This window comes from Gorilla gorilla, chromosome 11 (genome assembly GCF_029281585.2).
Source record: "Gorilla gorilla gorilla isolate KB3781 chromosome 11, NHGRI_mGorGor1-v2.1_pri, whole genome shotgun sequence".
Classification (NCBI taxonomy): Eukaryota; Metazoa; Chordata; class Mammalia; order Primates; family Hominidae; genus Gorilla; species Gorilla gorilla.
The window spans coordinates 6,249,117-6,267,720 of NC_073235.2; positions in this window are offsets into that span (position 1 = coordinate 6,249,117).

An 18,604-nucleotide genomic window follows, 5' to 3' on the forward strand; every position below is an offset into this window, starting at 1 on the left:
CCGCTATCTGCATAAACGTGGAAATATCTACACCGCCATCTCTATGAACATGGAAACATCTACACCGCCATCTGTACGAACATGGAAATATCTATACGGCCATCTGTATGAACATGAAAATATCTACACCGCCATCTGTATGAACATGGAAATATCTACACCGCTAACTGTATGAACATGGAAATATCTACACCGCTGTCTGTATGAACATGGAAATATCTACACCGTTATCTGTATGAACATGGAAATATCTACACGGCTATCTGAATGAACATGGAAATATCTACAACGCTATCTGTACGAACATGGAAATATCTACACCGCTATCTGTATGAACATGCAAATATCTACACAGCTATCTGTATATCAATGGAAATATCTACACAACTATCTCTATTAACATGGAAATAACTAAACTGCTATCTGTATAAACATGGAAATATCTACCCTGCCACCTGTATGAACATGGAAATATCTACACTGCCATCCGTACGAACATGGAAATATCTACACCGCCATCTGTATGAACATATGAATATCTTCACCGCCATCTGTATGAACATGGAAATATGTACACCGCTAAATGTATGAACATGGAAATGTCTACACCGCTATTGGTATGAACATGGAAATATCTACGCCGCTATCTGTATGAACATGGAAATATCTAGACCGCTATCTGTATGAACATGGAAATATCTACACCGCTATCTGTATGAACATGGAAATATCTACACCGCCATCTATATGAACATGTAAATATCTACACCGCCATCTGTATGAACATGGAAATATCTATACCGCTAACTGTATGAACAAGGAAATATCCACACCGTTATCTGTATGAACATGGAAATATCTACACCGCTATCTGTATGAACATGGAAATATCTACACCGCTATCTTTATGAACATGGAAATATCTACACCGCTATCTCTATGAACATGCAAATATCTACACAGCTATCTGTATATCAATGGAAATATCTACACTGCTATCTCTATAAACATGGAAATAACTACACTGCTATCTCTATAAATATGGAAATATCTATCCCGCCATCTCTATGAACATGGAAATATCTACACCGCCATTTGTATGAACATGGAAATATCTACACCGCCATCTCTATGAACATGGAACTATCTACACCGCCATTTGTATGAACATGGAAAGATCTACACCACCATCTGTATGAACATGGAAATATATACACCACCATCTGTATGAACATGGAAATATCTTCACCGCCATCTGTATGAACATGGATATATGTTCACTAGCATCTGGATGAACATGGAAATATCTACACTGCTATCTGCATGAACATGGAAATATCTACACAGCTATCTGAATATACATGGAAATATCTACATAGATTTCTCTATAAATATGGAAATAACTACAGCGCTATCTCTATAAACTTCGAAATATCTACACCGCCATCTGTATGAACATGCAAATATCTACACAGCTATCTGTATATCAATGGAAATAGCTACACTGCTAAATCTATAAACAAGGAAATAACTACACTGCTATCTGTATAAACATGGAAATATCTACACCGCCACCTGTATGAACATGGAAATATGTACACTGCCATCTGTGCGAACATGAAATATCTACACCGCCATCTGTATGAACATGTAAATATCTACACCGCCATTTGTATGAACATGGAAATATCTGCACCGCCATCTCTATGAACATGGAACTATCTACACCGCCATTTGTATGAACATGGAAAGATCTACACCACCATCTGTATGAACATGGAAATATATACACCACCATCTGTATGAACATGGAAATATCTTCACCGCCATCTGTATGAACATGGATATATGTACACTAGCATCTGGATGAACATGGAAATATCTACACTGCTATCTGCATGAACATGGAAATATATACACAGCTATCTTAATATACATGGAAATATCTACACAGATTTCTCCATAAATATGGAAATAACTACAGCGCTATCTCTATAAACTTCGAAATATCTACACCGCCATCTGTATGAACATGGAAATATCTACACCGCCATCTGTACAAACATGGACATATCTACACCGCCATCTGTATTAAGATGGAAATATCTACACCGCTATCTGCATAAACATGGAAATATCTGCCCAACTATTTGTATAAACATGGAAATATCCGCACCGCTACCTGAATAAACATGGAAATATCCGCACCGCTATCTGTATAAACATGGAAATATCTACACTGCTATCTGCATAAACATGGAAATATCCACACCGCTATCTGTTTAAACATGGAAATGTCTACACCGCTATCTGTGTAAACATGGAAATATCTACACCGCCATCTGTGTAAACATGAAAATATCTACACCGCCATCCCTATAAACATGGAAATATCTACACCGTCCTCTGTATGAACATGGAAATATCTACACAGCCATCTCTATAAATGTGGAAATATCTACACCGCTATCTGTATGAACATGGAAATATCTACACCGCCATCTATATGAACATGTAAATATCTACACCGCCATCTGTATGAACATGGAAATATCTATACCGCTAACTGTATGAACAAGGAAATATCCACACCGTTATCTGTATGAACATGGAAATATCTACACCGCTATCTGTATGAACATGGAAATATCTACACCGCTATCTTTATGAACATGGAAATATCTACACCGCTATCTCTATGAACATGCAAATATCTACACAGCTATCTGTATATCAATGGAAATATCTACACTGCTATCTCTATAAACATGGAAATAACTACACTGCTATCTCTATAAATATGGAAATATCTATCCCGCCATCTCTATGAACATGGAAATATCTACACCGCCATTTGTATGAACATGGAAATATCTACACCGCCATCTCTATGAACATGGAACTATCTACACCGCCATTTGTATGAACATGGAAAGATCTACACCACCATCTGTATGAACATGGAAATATATACACCACCATCTGTATGAACATGGAAATATCTTCACCGCCATCTGTATGAACATGGATATATGTTCACTAGCATCTGGATGAACATGGAAATATCTACACTGCTATCTGCATGAACATGGAAATATCTACACAGCTATCTGAATATACATGGAAATATCTACATAGATTTCTCTATAAATATGGAAATAACTACAGCGCTATCTCTATAAACTTCGAAATATCTACACCGCCATCTGTATGAACATGCAAATATCTACACAGCTATCTGTATATCAATGGAAATAGCTACACTGCTAAATCTATAAACAAGGAAATAACTACACTGCTATCTGTATAAACATGGAAATATCTACACCGCCACCTGTATGAACATGGAAATATGTACACTGCCATCTGTGCGAACATGAAATATCTACACCGCCATCTGTATGAACATGTAAATATCTACACCGCCATTTGTATGAACATGGAAATATCTGCACCGCCATCTCTATGAACATGGAACTATCTACACCGCCATTTGTATGAACATGGAAAGATCTACACCACCATCTGTATGAACATGGAAATATATACACCACCATCTGTATGAACATGGAAATATCTTCACCGCCATCTGTATGAACATGGATATATGTACACTAGCATCTGGATGAACATGGAAATATCTACACTGCTATCTGCATGAACATGGAAATATATACACAGCTATCTTAATATACATGGAAATATCTACACAGATTTCTCCATAAATATGGAAATAACTACAGCGCTATCTCTATAAACTTCGAAATATCTACACCGCCATCTGTATGAACATGGAAATATCTACACCGCCATCTGTACAAACATGGACATATCTACACCGCCATCTGTATTAAGATGGAAATATCTACACCGCTATCTGCATAAACATGGAAATATCTGCCCAACTATTTGTATAAACATGGAAATATCCGCACCGCTACCTGAATAAACATGGAAATATCCGCACCGCTATCTGTATAAACATGGAAATATCTACACTGCTATCTGCATAAACATGGAAATATCCACACCGCTATCTGTTTAAACATGGAAATGTCTACACCGCTATCTGTGTAAACATGGAAATATCTACACCGCCATCTGTGTAAACATGAAAATATCTACACCGCCATCCCTATAAACATGGAAATATCTACACCGTCCTCTGTATGAACATGGAAATATCTACACAGCCATCTCTATAAATGTGGAAATATCTACACCGCTATCTGTATGAACTTGGAAATATCTACACTGCTCTCTGTATGAAATTGAAATTATCTACTCCACTATCTCTATAAACATGGAAATATCTACACTGCTATCTGTATAAACTTGGAAATATCTACACCGCTATCTGTATAAACATGGAAATATCTTCACCGCTATCTGTATAAACATGGAAATATCTACAACGCTGTCTCTATAAACTTGGAAATAACTACATCACTATCTCTGTAAACATGGAAATATCTAGACCGCCATCTCTATAAACATGGAAATAACTACACTGCTATCTGTACAAACAATGAAATATCTACACCGCCATCTCTATGAACATGGAAATATCTACAACGCCATTTGTATGAACATGGAAATATCTACACCGCCATCTCTATGAACATGGAAATATCTACACCGCCATCTGTATGAACATGGATATATCTACACCGGCATCTGGATGAAGATGGAAATATCAGCACCGCTATCTGTATGAACATGGAAATATCTACACAGCTATCTCTATAAACATGGAAATAACTACACTGGTATCTGTACAAACAATGAAATATCTACACCGCCATCTCTATGAACATGGAAATATCTACAACGCCATTTGTATGAACATGGAAATATCTACACCGCCATCTCTATGAACATGGAAATATCTTCACCGCCATCTGTATGAACATGGATATATCTACACCGGCATCTGGATGAAGATGGAAATATCTGCACCGCTATCTGTATGAACATGGAAATATCTACACAGCTATCTGCATATACATGGAAATATCTACAGAGATTTCTCTATAAATATGGAAATAACTACCGCGCTATCTCCATAAACTTCGAAATATCTACACCGCCATCTGTATGAAGATGGAAATATCTGCACGGCCGTCTGTACGTACATGGACATATCTACACCGCCATCTGTATTAAAATGGAAATATATACACCGCTATCTGTATAACCATGGAAATATCTACACCGCTATCTGCATAAACATGGAAATATCCACACCGCTATCAGGGTAAACATGGAAATGTCTGCACCGCTATCTGTGTAAACATGAAAATATCTCCACCGCCATCTGTGTAAACGTGAAAATATCTACACCGCCATCTCTAAAAACATGGAAATATCTACACCGCCATCTGTATGAACATTGATATATCTACACCGCCATCTCTATAAACGTGGAAATATCTACACCGCTATCTGTATGAACTTGGAAATATCTACACTGCTATCTGCATAAAATTGAAATTATCTACACCACTATCTCTATAAACATGGAAATATCTACACTGCTATCTGTAGAAACATGGAAATAACTACACAGCTATCTGTAAAAACATGGGAATATCTACACCGCCACCTGTATGAACATGGAAATATCTACACTGCCATCCGTACGAACATGGAAATATCTACACCGCCATCTGTATGAACATGTAAATATCTACACCGCCATCTGTATGAACATGGAAATATCTACACCGCCATCTGTATGAACATGGAAATATCTACACCGCTAACAGTATGAACATGGAAATATCTACACCGCTATCAGTATGAACATGGAAATATCTACACCGCTATCTGTATGAACATGCAAATATCTACACAGATATCTGAATATCAATGGAAATATCTACACTGCTATCTCTATTAACATGGAAATAACTACACTGCTATGTGTATACACATGGAAATATCTACACTGCCATCTCTATGAACACGGAAATATCTACACCGCCGTTTGTATGAACATGGAAATATCTACACCGCCATGTGTATGAACATGGAAATATCTACACCGTCATGTGTATGAACATGGAAATATCTACACCGCCATCTGTATGAACATGGAAATATCTTCACCGCAATCTGTATGAACATGGATATATCTACACCGGCATCTGGATGAAGATGGAAATATCTGCACCGCTATCTGTATGAACATGGAAATATCTACACAGCTATCTCTATAAACATGGAAATAACTACACTGCTATCTGTACAAACAATGAAATATCTACACCGCCATCTCTATGAACATGGAAATATCTACAACGCCATTTGTATGAACATGGAAATATCTACACCGCCATCTCTATGAACATGGAAATATCTTCACCGCCATCTGTATGAACATGGATATATCTACACCGGCATCTGGATGAAGATGGAAATATCTGCACCGCTATCTGTATGAACATGGAAGTATCTACACAGCTATCTGCATATACATGGAAATATCTACAGAGATTTCTCTATAAATATGGAAATAACTACCGCGCTATCTCCATAAACTTCGAAATATCTACACCGCCATCTGTATGAAGATGGAAATATCTACACGGCCGTCTGTACGTACATGGACATATCTACACCGCCATCTGTATTAAAATGGAAATATCTACACCGCTATCTGCATAAACATGGAAATATCCACACCGCTATCAGTGTAAACATGGAAATATCTCCACCGCCATCTGTGTAAACGTGAAAATATCTACACCGCCATCTCTAAAAACATGGAAATATCTACACCGCCATCTGTAGGAACATGGATATATCTACACCGCCATCTCTATAAACGTGGAAATATCTACACCGCTATCTGTATGAACTTGGAAATATCTACAATGCTATCTGTATAAAATTGAAATTATCTACACCACTATCTCTATAAACAAGGAAATATCTATACTGCTATCTGTAGAAACATGGAAATAACTACACAGCTATCTGTAAAAACATGGGAATATCTACACCGCCACCTGTATGAACATGGAAATATCTACACTGCCATCCGTACGAACATGGAAATATCTACACCGCCATCTGTATGAACATGTAAATATCTACACCGCCATCTGTATGAACATGGAAATATCTACACCGCCATCTGTATGAACATGGAAATATCTACACCGCTAACAGTATGAACATGGAAATATCTACACCGCTATCAGTATGAACATGGAAATATCTACACCGCTATCTGTATGAACATGCAAATATCTACACAGATATCTGAATATCAATGGAAATATCTACACTGCTATCTCTATTAACATGGAAATAACTACACTGCTATGTGTATACACATGGAAATATCTACACTGCCATCTGTATGAACACGGAAATATCTACACCGCCATTTCTATGAACATGGAAATATCTACACCGCCATGTGTATGAACATGGAAATATCTACACCGCCATGTGTATGAACATGGAAATATCTACACCGCCATCTGTATGAACATGGAAATATCTACACCGCCATCTGTATGAACATGGAAATATCTTCACCGCAATCTGTATGAACATGGATATATCTACACCGGCATCTGGATGAAGATGGAAATATCTGCACCGCTATCTGTATGAACATGGAAATATCTACACAGCTATCTCTATAAACATGGAAATAACTACACTGCTATCTGTACAAACAATGAAATATCTACACCGCCATCTCTATGAACATGGAAATATCTACAACGCCATTTGTATGAACATGGAAATATCTACACCGCCATCTCTATGAACATGGAAATATCTTCACCGCCATCTGTATGAACATGGATATATCTACACCGGCATCTGGATGAAGATGGAAATATCTGCACCGCTATCTGTATGAACATGGAAGTATCTACACAGCTATCTGCATATACATGGAAATATCTACAGAGATTTCTCTATAAATATGGAAATAACTACCGCGCTATCTCCATAAACTTCGAAATATCTACACCGCCATCTGTATGAAGATGGAAATATCTACACGGCCGTCTGTACGTACATGGACATATCTACACCGCCATCTGTATTAAAATGGAAATATCTACACCGCTATCTGCATAAACATGGAAATATCCACACCGCTATCAGTGTAAACATGGAAATATCTCCACCGCCATCTGTGTAAACGTGAAAATATCTACACCGCCATCTCTAAAAACATGGAAATATCTACACCGCCATCTGTAGGAACATGGATATATCTACACCGCCATCTCTATAAACGTGGAAATATCTACACCGCTATCTGTATGAACTTGGAAATATCTACAATGCTATCTGTATAAAATTGAAATTATCTACACCACTATCTCTATAAACAAGGAAATATCTATACTGCTATCTGTAGAAACATGGAAATAACTACACAGCTATCTGTAAAAACATGGGAATATCTACACCGCCACCTGTATGAACATGGAAATATCTACACTGCCATCCGTACGAACATGGAAATATCTACACCGCCATCTGTATGAACATGTAAATATCTACACCGCCATCTGTATGAACATGGAAATATCTACACCGCCATCTGTATGAACATGGAAATATCTACACCGCTAACAGTATGAACATGGAAATATCTACACCGCTATCAGTATGAACATGGAAATATCTACACCGCTATCTGTATGAACATGCAAATATCTACACAGATATCTGAATATCAATGGAAATATCTACACTGCTATCTCTATTAACATGGAAATAACTACACTGCTATGTGTATACACATGGAAATATCTACACTGCCATCTGTATGAACACGGAAATATCTACACCGCCATTTCTATGAACATGGAAATATCTACACCGCCATGTGTATGAACATGGAAATATCTACACCGCCATGTGTATGAACATGGAAATATCTACACCGCCATCTGTATGAACATGGAAATATCTTCACCGCAATCTGTATGAACATGGATATATCTACACCGGCATCTGGATGAAGATGGAAATATCTACACCGCTATCTGCATGAACATGGAAATATCTTCACACCTATCTGCATATACATGGAAATATCTACACAGATTTCTCTATAAATATGGAAATAACTACAGCGCTATCTCTATAAACTTCAAAATATCTACACCGCCATCTGTATGAACATGCAAATATGTACACAGCTATCTGTATATCAATGGAAATAGCTTCACTGCTAAATCTATAAACATGGAAATAACTACACTGCTATCTGTATAAACATGGAAATATCTACACCGCCACCTATATGAACATGGAAATATGTACACTGCCATCTGTGCGAACATGAAATATCTACACCGCCATCTGTATGAACATGTAAATATCTACACCGCCATTTGTATGAACATGGAAATATCTACACCGCCATCTCTATGAACATGGAACTATCTACACCGCCATTTGTATGAACATGGAAAGATCTACAGCACCATCTGTATGAACATGGAAATATATACAGCACCATCTGTATGAACATGGAAATATCTTCACCGCCATCTGTACAAACATGGATATATGTACACTAGCATCTGGATGAACATGGAAATATCTACACTGCTATCTGCATGAACATGGAAATATATACACAGCTATCTTAATATACATGGAAATATCTACACAGATTTCTCCATAAATATGGAAATAACTACAGCCCTATCTCTATAAACTTCGAAATATCTACACCGCCATCTGTATGAACATGGAAATATCTACACCGCCATCTGTACAAACATGGACATATCTACACCGTCATCTGTATTAAGATGGAAATATCTACACCGCTACCTGCATAAACATGGAAATATCTGCCCAACTATCTGTATAAACATGGAAATATCCGCACCGCTACCTGAATAAACATGGAAATATCCGCACCGCTATCTGTATAAACATGGAAATATCTACACTGCTATCTGCATAAACATGGAAATATCCACACCGCTATCTGTGTAAACATGGAAATGTCTACACCGCTATCTGTGTAAACATGGAAATATCTACACCGCCATCTCTGTAAACATGAAAATATCTACACCGCCATCCCTATAAACATGGAAATATCTACACCGTCCTCTGTATGAACATGGAAATATCTACACAGCCATCTCTATAAATGTGGAAATATCTACACCGCTATCTGTATGAACTTGGAAATATCTACACTGCTCTCTGTATGAAATTGAAATTATCTACTCCACTATCTCTATAAACATGGAAATATCTACACTGCTATCTGTATAAACTTGGAAATATCTACACCGCTATCTGTATAAACATGGAAATATCTTCACCGCTATCTATATAAACATGGAAATATCTACAACGCTGTCTCTATAAACTTGGAAATAACTACACCACTATCTCTGTAAACATGGAAATATCTAGACCGCCATCTCTATAAACATGGAAATATCTACACCACCATCTGTATAATCATGGAAATATCTATACCGTTATCGGCATAAACATGGAAATATCTACAATTCTGTCTCTATAAACTTGGAAATATCTACAACGCTGTCTCTATAAACTTGGAAATAACTACACCACTATCTCTATAAACATGGAAATGTCTAGACCGCCATTTCTATAAACATGGAAATATCTACACCACCATCTGTATAAACATGGAAATATCTATACCGCTATGTGCATAAACTTGGAAATAACTATACCGCCATCTCTATGAACATGGAAATATCTACACCGCCATCTGTACGAACATGGAAATATCTACACCGCTATCTGTATGAACATGTAAATATCTACACCGCCATCTGTATGAACATGGAAATATCTACACCACAAACTGTATGAACATGGAAATATCTACACCGATATCTGTATGAACATGGAAATATCTAAACCGTTATCTCTATGAACATGGAAATATCTACACCGCTATCTGTATGAACATGGAAATATCTACACCGCTATCTGCACGAACATGGAAATATCTATACCGCTATCAGTATGAGCATGCAAATATCTACACAGCTATATGTATACCAATGGAAATATCTACATTGCTATCTCTATAAACATGGAAATAACCACACTTCTATCTGTATAAGCATGGAAATATCTACACCGCCACCTGTACGAACATGGAAATATCTACACCGCCATCTGTATGAACATGGAAATATCTACACCGCCATCTCTATAAAGGTGGAAATATCTACACCGCTATCTGTATGAACTTGGAAATATCTACACTGCTATCTGTATAAAATTGAAATTATCTACACCACTACCTCTATAAACATGGAAATATCTGCACTGCTGTCTGTATAAACATGCAAATATCTTCACCACTATCTTTATAAACATGGAAATATCTACAACGCTGTCTCTATAAACTTGGAAATAACTTCACCACTATCTCTATAAACATGGAAATATCTAGACCGCCATCTCTATAAACATGGAAATATCTACACCACCATCTGTATAAACATGGAAATACCTATACCGCTATCTGCATAAACATGGAAATATGTACACGGCCATCTCTATGAACATGGAAATATCTACACTGCCATTTGTATGAACACGGAAATATCTACACCGCCATCTGTATGAACATGGAAATATCTACACCGCCATTTGTATGAACATGGAAATATCTACACCGCCATCTGTATGAACTTGGAAATATCTTCACCGCCATCTGTATGAACATGGATATATCTACACCGAGATCTGGATGAACATGGAAGTATCTACACCGCCATCTGCAAAACATGGAAATATCTACACCGCTAAATGTATGAACATGGAAATATCTACACCACTACCTGTGTGAACATGGAAATATCTACACCGCTATCTGTATTAACATGGAAATATCTACACCGTTATCTGTATGAACATGGAAATATCTACACAGCTATCTGTATATCAATGGAAATATCTACACTGCTATCTCTATAAACATGGAAATATCTACACAGCTATCTGTAAAAACATGGGAATATCTACACCGCCACCTGTATGAACATGGAAATATCTACATTGCAATCCGTACAAACATTGAAATATGTACACCGCCATCTGTATGAACATGTAAATATCTACACAGCCATCTGTATGAACATGGAAATATCTACACCGCCATCTGTATGAACATGGAAATATCTACACCGCTATCTGTATGAACATGGAAATATCTACACCGCTATCAGTATTAACATTGAAATATCTAATCCGCTATCTGCATGAACATGCAAATATCTACACAGCTATCTGTATATCAATTGAAATATCTACACTGCTGTCAGTATAAACATGGAAATAACTACACTGCTATCTGTATAAACATGGAAATATCTACACCGCCATCTCTATGAACATGGAAATATCTACACCGCCATTTGTATGAACTTGGAAATATCTTCACCGCCATCTCTATGAACATGGAAATATCTACACTGCCATGTGAATGAACATGGATATATCTACACCGCCATCTGTATGAACATGGAAATATCTTCACCGCCATCTGTATGAACACGGATATATCTACACCGGCATCTGGATGAACGTGGAAATATCTACACCGCTATCTGCATGAACATGGAAATATCTACACAGCTATCTGCATATACATGGAAATATCTACACAGATTTCTCTATAAATATGGAAATAAGTACAGCGCTATGTGTATAAACTTCAAAATATCTGCACCGCCATCTGTATGAACATGGAAATATCTACACCACAATCTGTACGAACATAGACATATCTACACCGCCATCTGTATTAAGATGGAAATATCTACACTTCTATCTGTATAAACATGGAAATCTCTGCCCAACTATCTGTATAAACATGGAAATATCCGCACCGATATCTGTATAAACTTGGAAATATCTACAACGGTATCTGCATAAACGTGGAAATATCCACACCGCTATCTGTGTAAACATGGAAATGTCTACACCGCTATCTGTGTAAACATGGAAATATCTACACCGCCATCTGTGTAAACATGAAAATATCTACACCGCCATCTCTAAAAACATGGAAATATCTACACCGCCATCTGTATGAACATGGAAATATCTACACCACCATCTCTATAAACGTGGAAATATCTACACCGCTATCTGTATGAACTTGGAAATATCTACACTGCTATCTGTATAAAATTGAAATTATCTACACAACTATATCTATAAACATGGAAATATCTACACTTCTATCTGTATAAATATGGAAATATCTACAACGCTGTCTCTATAAACTTGGAAATAACTACAGCAATATCTCTATAAACATGGAAATATCTAGACCGCCATCTCTATAAACATGGAAATATCTACACCGCTATCTGTATGAACATGGAAATATCTACACCGCTATCTGTAAAACATGGAAATACCTACACTGCTGTCTGTATGAACATGGAAATATCTACACCGCTATCTGTATGAACATGGAAATATCTACACCGTTATCTGTATGAACATGCAAATATCTACACAGCTATCTGTATATCAACGGAAATATCTACACCGCTATCTCTATAAACATGGAAATATCTACATTGCTATCTGTATAAACATGGAAATATCTACACCACCATCTCTATGAACATGGAAATATCTACACCGCCATTTGTATGAACACGGAAATATCTACACCGCCATCTGTATGAACATAGAAATATCTACACCGCCATGTGTATGAACATGGAAATATCTACACCGCCATCTGTATGAACATGGAAATATCTTCACCGCCATCTGTATGAACATGGATATATCTACACCGGCATCAGGATGAACATGGAAATATCTACACCGCTATCTGCATGAACATGGAAATATCTACACCGCTAACTGTATGAACATGGAAATATCTACACCGCTATCTGTGTGAACATGGAAATATCTACACCGCTATCTGTATGAACATGGAAATATCTACACCGTTATCTGTATGAACATGGAAATATCTACACCGCCATCTGTATGAACATGGAAATATCTACACCGCCATCTGTATGAACATGGAAATATCTACACCGCTAACTGTATGAACATGGAAATATCTACAAGGCTATGTGTATGAACATGGAAATATCTACACTGTTATCCCTATGAACATGGAAATATCTACACTGCTATCTGTATGAACATGGAAATATCTACACCGCTATCTGCATGAACTTGCAAATATCTACACAGCTATCTGTATATAAGTGGAAATATCTACACTGCTATCTCTATAAACATGGAAATAACTACACTGCTATCTGTATAAACATGGAAATAACTACACCGCCACATGTATGTACATGGAAATATCTACACTGCCATCCGTACGAACATGGAAATATCTACACCGCCATCTGTATGAACATGTAAATGTCTACACCACCATCTGTATGAACATGGAAATATCTACACCGCCATCTGTATGAACATGGAAATATCTACATCGCTATCTGTATGAACATGGAAATATCTACACCGCTATCTCTATGAACATGGAAATATCTGCACCGCTATCTGTATGACCCTGGAAATATCTACACCGCTATCTGTATGAGCATGGAAATATCTACACCGCTATCTGTATGAACATGCAAATATCTACACAGCTATCTGTATATCAATGGAAATATCTACACTGCTATCTCTATGAACATGGAAATAACTACACTGCTATCTGTACAAACATGGAAATATCTACAACGCCATCTATATGAACATGGAAATATCTACACCACCATTTGTATGAACATGGAAATATCTACACAGCCATCTCTACGAACATGGAAATATCTACACCGCCATGTGTATGAACATGGAAATATCTACACCGCCATCTGTATGAACATGGAAATATCTTCACCGCCATCTGTATGAAGATGGATATATCTACACCGGCATCTGGATGAACATGGAAATATCTACACCGCTATCTGCATGATCATGGAAATATCTACACAGCTATCTGCATATACATGGAAATATCTACGGAGATTTCCCTAAAAATATGGAAATAACTACAGCGCTATCTCTATAAACTTCGAAATATCTACACAGCCATCTGTATGAACATGGAAATATCTACACCACCATCAGTACGAACATGGACATATCTACACCGCCATCTGTATTAAGATGGAAATATCTACAACGCTACCTGTATAAACATGGAAATATCTGCCCAACTATCTGTATAAACATGGAAATATCCGCACCGCTATCTGTATAAACATGGAAATATCCACACCGCTATCTGCATAAACATGGAAATATCCACACCGCTATCTGTGTAATCATGGAAATGTCTACACCGCTATCTGTGTAAACATGGAAATATCTCTCCCGCCATCTGTGTAAACATGGAAATATCTACACCGCCATCTGTATGAACATGGAAATATCTACACCGCCATCTCTATAAACGCGGAAATATCTACACCGCTATCTGTATGAACTTGGAAATATCTACACTGCTATCTGTATAAAATTGAAATTATCTACACCACTATCTCTATAAACATGGAAATATCTACACTGCTATCTGTATAAACATGGAAATATCTACACCGCTATCTGTATAAACATGGAAATATCTTCACCGCTATCTTTATAAACATGTAAATATCTACAACGCTGTCTCTTTAAACTTGGAAATAACTACACTACTATCTCTATAAACATGGAAATATCTAGACCGCCATCTCTGTAAACATGGAAATATCTACACCACCATATGTATAAACATGGAAATACCTATACCGCTATCTGCAGAAACATGGAAATATCTACACCGCCATCTCTATGAACATGGAAATATCTACAACGCCTTCTGTACGAACATGGAAATATCTACACCGCCATCTGTATGAACATGTAAATATCTACACCGCCATCTGTATGAACATGGAAATAGCTACACCGCTAACTGTATGAACATGGAAATATCTACAAGGCTATCTGTATGAACATGGAAATATCTACACCGTTATCTGTATGAACTTGGAAATATCTACACAGCTATCTATATATCAACGGAAATATCTGCACTGCTATCTCTATAAACATGGAAATAACTACGTTGCTATCTGTATAAACATGGAAATATCTACACTGCCACCTGTATGAACATGGAAATATCTACACTGCCATCCGTGCGAACATTTGAATATCTACACCGCCATCTGTATGAACATGTAGATATCTACACCGCCATCTGTATGAACATGGAAATATCTACACCACTAACTGTATGAACATGGAAATATCTACACCGCTATCTGTATGAACATGCAAATATCTACACAGATATCTGAATATCAATGGAAATATCTACACTGCTATCTCTATTAACATGGAAATAACTACACTGCTATGTGTATACACATGGAAATATCTACACTGCCATCTCTATGAACACGGAAATATCTACACCGCCATTTGTATGAACATGGAAATATCTACACCGCCATGTGTATGAACATGGAAATATCTACACCGTCATGTGTATGAACATGGAAATATCTACACCGCCATCTGTATGAACATGGAAATATCTTCACCGCAATCTGTATGAACATGGATATATCTACACCGGCATCTGGATGAAGATGGAAATATCTGCACCGCTATCTGTATGAACATGGAAATATCTACACAGCTATCTCTATAAACATGGAAATAACTACACTGCTATCTGTACAAACAATGAAATATCTACACCGCCATCTCTATGAACATGGAAATATCTACAACGCCATTTGTATGAACATGGAAATATCTACACCGCCATCTCTATGAACATGGAAATATCTTCACCGCCATCTGTATGAACATGGATATATCTACACCGGCATCTGGATGAAGATGGAAATATCTGCACCGCTATCTGTATGAACATGGAAGTATCTACACAGCTATCTGCATATACATGGAAATATCTACAGAGATTTCTCTATAAATATGGAAATAACTACCGCGCTATCTCCATAAACTTCGAAATATCTACACCGCCATCTGTATGAAGATGGAAATATCTACACCGCCGTCTGTACGTACATGGACATATCTACACCGCCATCTGTATTAAAATGGAAATATCTACACCGCTATCTGCATAAACATGGAAATATCCACACCGCTATCAGTGTAAACATGGAAATATCTCCACCGCCATCTGTGTAAACGTGAAAATATCTACACCGCCATCTCTAAAAACATGGAAATATCTACACCGCCATCTGTAGGAACATGGATATATCTACACCGCCATCTCTATAAACGTGGAAATATCTACACCGCTATCTGTATGAACTTGGAAATATCTACAATGCTATCTGTATAAAATTGAAATTATCTACACCACTATCTCTATAAACAAGGAAATATCTATACTGCTATCTGTAGAAACATGGAAATAACTACACAGCTATCTGTAAAAACATGGGAATATCTACACCGCCACCTGTATGAACATGGAAATATCTACACTGCCATCCGTACGAACATGGAAATATCTACACCGCCATCTGTATGAACATGTAAATATCTACACCGCCATCTGTATGAACATGGAAATATCTACACCGCCATCTGTATGAACATGGAAATATCTACACCGCTAACAGTATGAACATGGAAATATCTACACCGCTATCAGTATGAACATGGAAATATCTACACCGCTATCTGTATGAACATGCAAATATCTACACAGATATCTGAATATCAATGGAAATATCTACACTGCTATCTCTATTAACATGGAAATAACTACACTGCTATGTGTATACACATGGAAATATCTACACTGCCATCTGTATGAACACGGAAATATCTACACCGCCATTTCTATGAACATGGAAATATCTACACCGCCATGTGTATGAACATGGAAATATCTACACCGCCATGTGTATGAACATGGAAATATCTACACCGCCATCTGTATGAACATGGAAATATCTTCACCGCAATCTGTATGAACATGGATATATCTACACCGGCATCTGGATGAAGATGGAAATATCTACACCGCTATCTGCATGAACATGGAAATATCTTCACACCTATCTGCATATACATGGAAATATCTACACAGATTTCTCTATAAATATGGAAATAACTACAGCGCTATCTCTATAAACTTCAAAATATCTACACCGCCATCTGTATGAACATGCAAATATGTACACAGCTATCTGTATATCAATGGAAATAGCTTCACTGCTAAATCTATAAACATGGAAATAACTACACTGCTATCTGTATAAACATGGAAATATCTACACCGCCACCTATATGAACATGGAAATATGTACACTGCCATCTGTGCGAACATGAAATATCTACACCGCCATCTGTATGAACATGTAAATATCTACACCGCCATTTGTATGAACATGGAAATATCTACACCGCCATCTCTATGAACATGGAACTATCTACACCGCCATTTGTATGAACATGGAAAGATCTACAGCACCATCTGTATGAACATGGAAATATATACAGCACCATCTGTATGAACATGGAAATATCTTCACCGCCATCTGTACAAACA